Here is a 9,017-nt window from a genome sequence, read left to right as displayed (position 1 = left end):
CCAAAGCTAACAAAATGAAATTCAACACAGAGAAATGTAAGGTATTGCACTTAGGGCGGAAAAATAAAATGCACAGATATAGGATGGGTGACACCTGGCTGAATGAAACTACGTGTGAAAGGGATCTAGGAGTCCAAGTAGACCACAAGTTGAACATGAGTCAACAGTGTGATGCGGCAGCTAAAAAGGCCAATGCTATTTTAGGCTGCATCAATAGAAGTATAGTGTCTAGATCAAGAGAAGTAATAGTGCCACTGTATTCTGCTTTGGTCAGGCCTCACCTAGAATATTGTGTCCAGTTCTGGGCGCCACAATTCAAAAAGGACATTGAGAAACTGGAGCGTGTCCAAAGGAGGGCGACAAAAATGGTGAAGGGTCTGGAGACCATGCCCTATGAGGAACGACTTAGGGAGCTGGGGATGTTTAGCCTGGAGAAAAGAAGGTTAAGAGGTGATATGATAGCCCTGTTTAAATATTTGAAAGGATGTCATATTGAGGAGGGAGCAAGCTTGTTTTCTGCTGCTCCAGAGAACAGGACCCAGAACAATGGATGCAAGCTACAGGAAAAGAGATTCCACCTGAACATTAGGAGGAACTTCCTGACAGTAAGGGCTGTTCGGCAGTGGAATGCACTTCCTCGGAAGGTGATAGAGTCTCCTTCCTTGGAGGTCTTTAAACAGAGGCTGGATGGCCATCTGTCAGGGATGCTTTGATTTGGATTTCCTGCATGGCAGGGGGTTGGACTGGATGGCCCTAGTGGTCTCTTCCAACTCTACGTATCTATGATTCTATACACTGTTAAATGCTTACAATAAAACATGGGAATAAACTGATCTAATTAACCAACCTAATCAAACAATTCAGAACCTTTTCATGCTACAAAACTGCAGCATGACTCCACCTTACTTGCATGGCTGCATCCTATGGAATCCTGGAACTTGCAAATTTTTTAGGCACTGGAGCTCTCTGGCTGAGAATTTTAAATACTCCTTCCCTAAACTGCAAATTCCTGGATTCCATGTGATGTAAAATGGCAATTAAAATGGAATTCTTCGCATTTCTTGTTGTTGTGTGGCCTTCAAGTCATTTCCAATGTATGGAAACCCTAAGCCAACCATATTCCAAGGTCTTCTTGGCAATATTTGTTCAGAAGGAGTTTGCCTTTGCCTTCCTCTGAGGCTGAGAGAATGTGACCTGCCCAAGGTTATCTAGTAGGTTTCCATAGCTGCACAGGATTTCAATCCTGGTCTCCAGAGTTGTAGTTCAACACTCAAAACACTGCACCATTAACACGTTAGTAAAGTAATATGAAAGGGTCCCAGGCAGTGGCGTTGCTAGGGTTCCTGTTACCCAGTGTGATAATTCATGGTGTCACGCCCCAGTGACCTCCTCCTGTACCACAGCATACAGAATCCTTAGTAATGTTTTTTGGACTAATGTTACTCATAAATTGTAATTCCCATATATCACTATAATGGTAATACTGTCTGTGACATAACTAGCACAATTAAAATTATACTTTTAAATTACAGTATCATACATACAGCCTAAATGCATTTATATATACATAGTTTCATGTTATTTTTACTTTTGGTAAAATGTGATTTAAATTAAAATTATTTTTTTCATTTGAAATTTTAATTTTCTTTTTTTAAAAAACCCTGGGACCTCTCCTTTCTCCTCTCACTGAGCCTCATCCCACTCACACTATCTCTTCAGCATTTTAATGGGACACAAGCAAATGCCACAGCCCATTTTTGTCAAAATGCAGATGTTTGGGGATCAGTGGTGTCACCCCCCTCTTAGGGTGTCACCTGGTGTGCTCTGAACTCCCCGCACCCCCTAGTGACACCAGTGGTCCCAGGAAGCCCAGTTCTGGGTGCCATAGTTTAAGAAGAATATTGATAAGCTTGACTGTGTCCATAGGAGAATTACCAAGATGTCAAAGGGTAGGATAAACATGCCCTGAGTAATGGTTGAAAGAGTTGGGTATATCTAGCATGGAAAGAGAGAAAAATACAGTGCACCCTTTCCTTACATGGGGGATCCATTCCAGACCCCCCCCCCATGTAAAGCAAATACCACATATGCTTGAGTCCCACTGAAAACAATGGGGCTCATGCACATGGCTCGCACGCCATTGCCTCTACCGTTGTACGGCTTTCAACATAAGCCCACGTAAGACCCGGGCGTGCTATGCTTATGAGAAGGCAAAAATACTCAATACCTATTTTGCTTCAGTTTTCTCCCCAAAAGGAAACCTTGTGCTTCCATTCAGCAGCAGACACCTTGGCAAGGGATCTGGATTGCAAATCAAGATTGATAGGTTGATAGTCAGGAATCATCTAGCTAACCTAAATGAGTTCAGATTTGCAGGGCCAGGCAAACAGCAGCCCAGAGTACAGTAGGAACCTGCTGACATATTTGTGGAACCACTTGAACTTGCAGAACAGGCGAGGTGCTATAGGACTGAAGAAGCGCAAACATTGTCCCTCTCATCAAAAAAGGCTATGGCTTTGGTGCTGTGCTTCAGGAGATCTCAAGTGAAGTGCCTCAGGGTCCTATTCTAGGACCACTGCACTTCAACATTTTAATCAATGACTTAGGTCCAAAACAGACTGCAGAAATAATCCAGTTTGAGTCTGCTTTAACTACCCTGGCTTGATGCTAGTGATAAATTGCAAATTTCTACATTTAGGCCACAAAACCAAATGTACAGGTATGGAATGGGGGAATGCAAGGCTCAGCAGTACTCTATATGAAAAGGACATTTGGAAAAGGATTATTGCTGATGATAAATTTAATATGATTCAGTAGTGCAATGTTACCCAAAGAGAGGTGGAGGGCTGGAGGGTCCCCATCAAGTTGGGGAAATTAGCTTTGCAGGAGGCTGGGTAAACTTTGGAACTATTGGCACCTGTGTTTGCTGGCAATAACTGTGGACTCCAGGTTTGGGAAAATTAAGGTTTTATTTAGAAAAATGCAGTGTGCAGAAGGGACACAAGAAAAGGCCTTTTCCGTGGCTGCCCCTAGACTCTGGAACTCCCTCCCCAGGGAGACCAGAATGGTCCCCTTATTTTTGTCCTTCCACCGGCAGGTTAAAACCTTTTTATGCAGACAGGTTTTTAAAACAGAACTCTGGCCCTATACAGACAGCCAAAATAAAGCTGCTTCAGGTCACTTTGGATGTATGGTGTTTCAATGATGAATGTGTCCTAAGAGTCTGGAAGCTGCACCAAAGCTGCACTCTAGTCCTTAGGACTGGAGCGTGGCTTTGGTGTGGCTTCTGGACTCTTAGGACACATGTATCATTTAAACAGCATATCTCCAAAGTGACTCAAAGCAGCTTTATTTTGGCTGTCTGTATCAGGCCCTTGTGATTACAATAAATACAATGTATGGAGGATTGCTTTAAATCACAAACATCTCATGGGCATTCTGGTTTCTATTTCCAGATTTGACCATAACGTGAATTTCAGGTTTCTAGTGATTCTCAATATTTTGAAAATGGCAACATTTTTAAAGTTGCAGTTTGCTCAGAGAAATGATCTGTCTCACATTTTGTCATCAGAACAGCCTCGTGGGAATGACTTCTCCTGGGTCATTCCAGCTTTAAGACTGTGATTGGGGGTTTAAACCTGAATCATCCCTACTCATGTTTTGCACTCTACTAGTGTATTTAAAAATGGCTTTATAAAATCTCCAAAGCTCTCAGATGAACATGCAGCAACACTAAAACAGGAAGCTGTGCTGGCCCTGAAGAAAACATTAAAAGGAAAACAATAAAAGGAAATGTGGTAGTTTCCCTCTCTCATGCAATGCATGTCTCAGCTTCCTTTAAAACAGAATCCTGAAAACATCACACATATCCATATGGGATTTCAGTGTAGAGGAAACTCTTGTGTATCTGTTTTCATATGAAGAGAGCCGGATATAGACACCTGAGTAGACAGACATGAACATTTGTAGTTGTGTTCAAATTAAGAAAAGACTTCAGTCAAGTCTAATTTTCCACATAGACCTAATGTAGGAAACAATCCTGAACTAGTAAATCCCATAGAATACAGTGAGATAGCCTGGTGGGCCCAGGGGAGGAGGATAGTCTTATGAGGCTGGAGCCAACCCACAATCCTCTAATAAGAGCCGAATATAATACTCTAGCAGGGACATTTATGATCAGTATTACATGTGCTAAGAAGTAATTTCCAAAGTTTGGTCCTTTGTTTTGGGCTTCAGCTCCCAGAATCCCTAAACATCAACCAAGCTGGCTGGGCCTTCTGGAAACTGAAGAAACAAAACACCTCTAGGATCAAAGTTTTGAAACCACTGTGCTAAAGTTCTGTTTGGTAGAATTTAAATTTCATGACAATCTTTAGCCTTCAAGACCAAAATAACTTGGTTTGATAACCACTAGTCCAAAGTTCAAATGAAACAGTGAGTAATATCAAAGCAATATCTGCAAAGAGTGGGAGATAAGGTCTAATAGTTCATTCTTGCTACATGTGTTTATTTGAATGTAGATTATGATGCTATCTTAACAAGTGGGTGGCGGGAGTCCCGACTAGCAATGCCAGTGTCTCCTTGAAAGTTGGGGAAATTATATCCCAAAAGGAGGCCTGCAGGAATATTTTCACCTGTGCTTTCTCTCAGTCCTGCCACTATCACAAGCTCTCCTGGTGAGGACACAAGAGAGAGCCTTCTCAGTGGCTGCTGCAGCCCTCTGGAGTGCTCTTCCATGAGAGGCTAGGCTGGTCCCCTCCCTGCTTGCCTTTTGACAGCAAGCTAAAATGGTTTTACTCAGGCCTGTTACAGACTGCCAAAATAAAGCTGCTTCGGGTCTCTTTGGAAGTATGCTATTTAAATGATGCATGGGTCCTAAGAGTCCGGAGGTCGTGCCAAAGCCACAATCCATTCCTAAGCACTGGAGTGCAGCTTTGGTGCAGCTTCCGGATTCTTAGGGTGCATGCATCATTTAAACAGCATACCTCCAAAGAGACCTGAAGCAGCTTTATTCTGGCAGTCTGTAACAGGCTCAGTCAGGCTTTTAATGTGTAATCACGGGATGGCTTTTATGTGGGGTATTTATTATATGGGGATGGGTGTTGTGGTTTTATTGTGGTTTTAGTGTTTGTAATTTTATATTGTTTTAAGCTAGGGTTGCCATATCCCGCCCCCCGGCGGGACAATCCCGGTTTGGGCGGTGCCATCCCGGTCCCCGTCCGGTTTGGCGCCCAAACCGGGACGGCCCCGCCCACCGCGGCCACCTCCGCCGCCGCGGCTCCAAGGACTTTCTGAGGCCTGGGGCGAGGCCGGGGCGATCGCCGCCGGCCTCCTCCCCTCCTTCCTGGCCTCCGCGGGGGCCAACAAGGAGGCGAGGCCGGGGCGATCGCCGCCGGCCTCCTCCCTCCTTCCTGGCCTCCGCGGGGGCCAACAAGGAGGCGAGGCCGGGGCGATCGCCGCCAGCCTCCTCCCCTCCTTCCTGGTCCCAGCCGGGGCCAAGAAGGAGCCGAGGCCGGGGCGATCGCCGCCGGCCTCCTCCCCTCCTTCCTGGTCCCAGCCGGGGCCAAGAAGGAGCCGAGGCCGCGGCGATCGCCGCCGGCCTCCTCCCCTCCTTCCTGGTCCCAGCCGGGGCCAAGAAGGAGCCGAGGCCGGGGCGATCGCCGCCGGCCTCCTCCCCTCCTTCCTGGTCCCAGCCGGGGGCCAAGAAGGAGCCGAGGCCGCGGCGATCGCCGCCGGCCTCCTCCCCTCCTTCCTGGTCCCAGCCGGGGGCCAAGAAGGAGCCGAGGCCGCGGCGATCGCCGCCGGCCTCCTCCCCTCCTTCCTGGTCCCAGCCGGGGCCAAGAAGGAGCCGAGGCCGGGGCGATCGCCGCCGGCCTCCTCCCCTCCTTCCTGGTCCCAGCCGGGGGCCAAGAAGGAGGCGAGGCCGCGGCGATCGCCGCCGGCCTCCTCCCCTCCTTCCTGGTCCCAGCCGGGGCCAAGAAGGAGCCGAGGCCGCGGCGATCGCCGCCGGCCTCCTCCCCTCCTTCCTGGTCCCAGCCGGGGGCCAAGAAGGAGGCGAGGCCGGGGCGATCAAAACAGTTAACATCAAACATGGTAAAATATGAGAAAATACAGTGCATGAAATACAATGGGATAAGATAAATTAGACTAAAATCAGATAACATATACATTAGTTTAAATTAATAGTAGTAAATTTTTGTTTTATAATAAGCTAAGAGATGATAAAATACAAAAACAATATACCAGTATGTCTAAATAAATTCATTACCTTTGCATGCAACTCCAATGAGTTCAATAAAAGGTGTTCTCAGTTGAACAACCCTACCTATGAATTCAGTTCTAATGTGTAATGCCTATGAGTTTAGCGGTTCTAATGCTATGCACAAATATAAAGCAGATTCTATTGAAAGCGCCACAGTCTATTAAATAGACCTGTATTCTTGGGAAGATGCCTCACCGTCAAGCTCCCCACTTCTCTCCTCATATTGTCTTTTCCTTAAACCCTGCTTCTCTCCTCTTTTAGAATGAAGGGGATTTTCAGGCTATCAAGACTATCTCCCCAATCACTATGGAACAATTCTTTTCTTTTGGCAAAACTTTGACTCACTGGCCCACATCAAGATCAACAGTGTGGGCTGATCAATATCTGTGTGGTCAAGTAGTTAATTCATTTCTATTACCCTATACCTTCATAGGTTTGTGGGGATGTTTTTAGACCATCTAGTAAATCCTCCCAATCAGGAAACCTAGAGCAGTGCTAAACAGATGAAACAGATACAGATACAGGTTAGCTGATGAAATAGTGCCTGACCTTCTGTTCCTCCACAACTAGTTACCGTATTTTCCAGCATATAAGACGACTGGGCGTATTAGATGACCCCCAACTTTTCCAGTTAAAATATAGAGTTTGGGATATACTTGCCGTATAAGACTACCCCTCTTCCAACGCACCCAAATAAAAATTAAAAAAACATCAGATTTGATTTCAATATGATAATTTTAATTCAAATGCTTATGATATGCAGGTATTTAGCAGGAAACTTTGTTGTATACAAAGCCTGCTTGGATTGGTCAGCTCTCCTTACCTGCCCAGCCCTCTCTGTCTCCAAGATTTTCTTCTGCTGTACTTGTACAGCGCCGCCCTTGCTGCTTTCATACGGTCACCACATACAGAGAGTATGTGGCCACAGCCGTTTTTGAGCTCCCCCAACCATATGCGGCGACCGCAGATTCTCCAGTCCGGCTCGGAAGTTTCAGCCCTATAAGATGACACCTAACGTATAAGACAACCCCCGACTTTTGAGAAAATTTTCCTGGGTTAAAAAGTAGTCTTATACGCCAGAAAATACAGTAATTGGTTTTATTGTGGAATGATTATTATTGTTAAAATTATCTCCTAATGTTCAGCGGGATGAAGATTTCTTTGCATACTGTAAGGTATCATGTTTAGGCAGGGAAAGTGATCTGTACAAAGATAGGATGAGTGACACCTGGCTCAAGAACAATATGTGTGAAAAGGATCTGGTGATTTTAGCAGAACACACACACACACACACACACACACACACACACATGCTGCGAACATCAGTCACAGTATGATGCATCAACAGTGAAGTGCCTAGATCAAGGGAATTAATAACACCATTCCACTTTAATCAGGTGAAGGGCTCTGTTCAGTTCTGCGTACCACAGTAATTTTAATCCCCAAACCTTATTGGTCTAGTGCCCCCTTTCCTCTTGGGCAACCACTCTAGACCCCCCCCCCCCCCGGCATGGTATATATTTCTTGATAAAGAGCATCCTTCCCTTATGCAGGGATCTGTTCCGAACCTCCCTGCATAAAGAAAAAAATGTGAATGCTCAAACCCCATTAGAATTGATGGGGCTTGTGCCCACAGCACACGCCCCATTACATCTTCCGGGGTGCCATAAGAGTTTTTCTGGCGTGGCTTCCAGCATATGTTGGAAGGTGCGCTGTATTAAGTCTACTGTTCTATTGCAAATTCAAAATGGCCAATCTTTATTACTGGTCCCTTTGCACCCAATCACCCTGGGAGCAACACCTGAACAGCTGGTTGAGCAGCATCCAAGAAACCTCCACATTGTGGCAAAGGCCAGTGCAGGCAAGAGGCCTCTCAGTTGCTGTTCAGCCAGCTGCTCAGTTGCTACTCCCAAGGTGACCAGGTGCAAAGGAAGAAGCTTCTCAATGAGGAAGGTTCTCAACTCTTCTTTGTTGGAATGAAGAGGGGTGTATCTGGTATATGTGAAGGGGGGTTATAGAAGCCATATGTTCTGGACTGGAGACTGGTGTGGTGGATGGGAAAAGGGAGATATTTTAACTCCAGGAGCTACTCCAACGTAAAGGACTCTTTCCAAGAAGCCTGTCGGATGAAAGAAAGCAGGAGCTGCAGCACAGCTCCAACCTGCCAGCAAAAGCTTAAGCAAGGTCCCAAATTTGAAAACTAATTTTTGCCTCAACTTCTCCCGCACTACTGCGTGCTGTAACCCCTTGCTCCAGTTAGTCAGTCTGTCCCAAAATGGTGCTGCTTCAAGATGCAGAAGTGATACCCTGTGTAGAAGTATCGTGAGAGTTTTTCAATTGCCACTACTTGCAAAAGCCATGGTTAAGGGAATGAGCTTGTGCAGGCAGGCGAAGAGCAGGACACACCATCACACAAAGTGGTCAGCGAGTCTGTGTGGTGGTTTTAAGGGATTCTGAAATGAAGTGTCATGCAGTCCTCATTATTACATGTGTTAACCCTTTTGCATTTCTCATCATTGGCTCCAGTTCTTTGGATCAGTTGAGGTTTTAGAACATTTTGAAGGCAGTCCCATGTAGTATGAGTTACAGTAATTCCAACAGGGATGCAAGCATCATTTTGGCCAAACCAGACACCTCCGGGAACAAACACAGTGGTATACTAGCTTTAAGTGTTCAAATGTACTCCTTGTTGTTGTTTGTTGTTGTGTGTCTTCAAGTTGTTACTGACTTACAGCAATTCTAAGGCAAACCTTTC

Source organism: Sceloporus occidentalis, unplaced genomic scaffold, assembly GCF_023333645.1.
Source record: "Sceloporus occidentalis isolate IW3139 unplaced genomic scaffold, rSceOcc1.0.p SCAF_150, whole genome shotgun sequence".
Taxonomy (NCBI): domain Eukaryota; kingdom Metazoa; phylum Chordata; class Lepidosauria; order Squamata; family Phrynosomatidae; genus Sceloporus; species Sceloporus occidentalis.
This window is presented reverse-complemented; position numbering follows the sequence as displayed.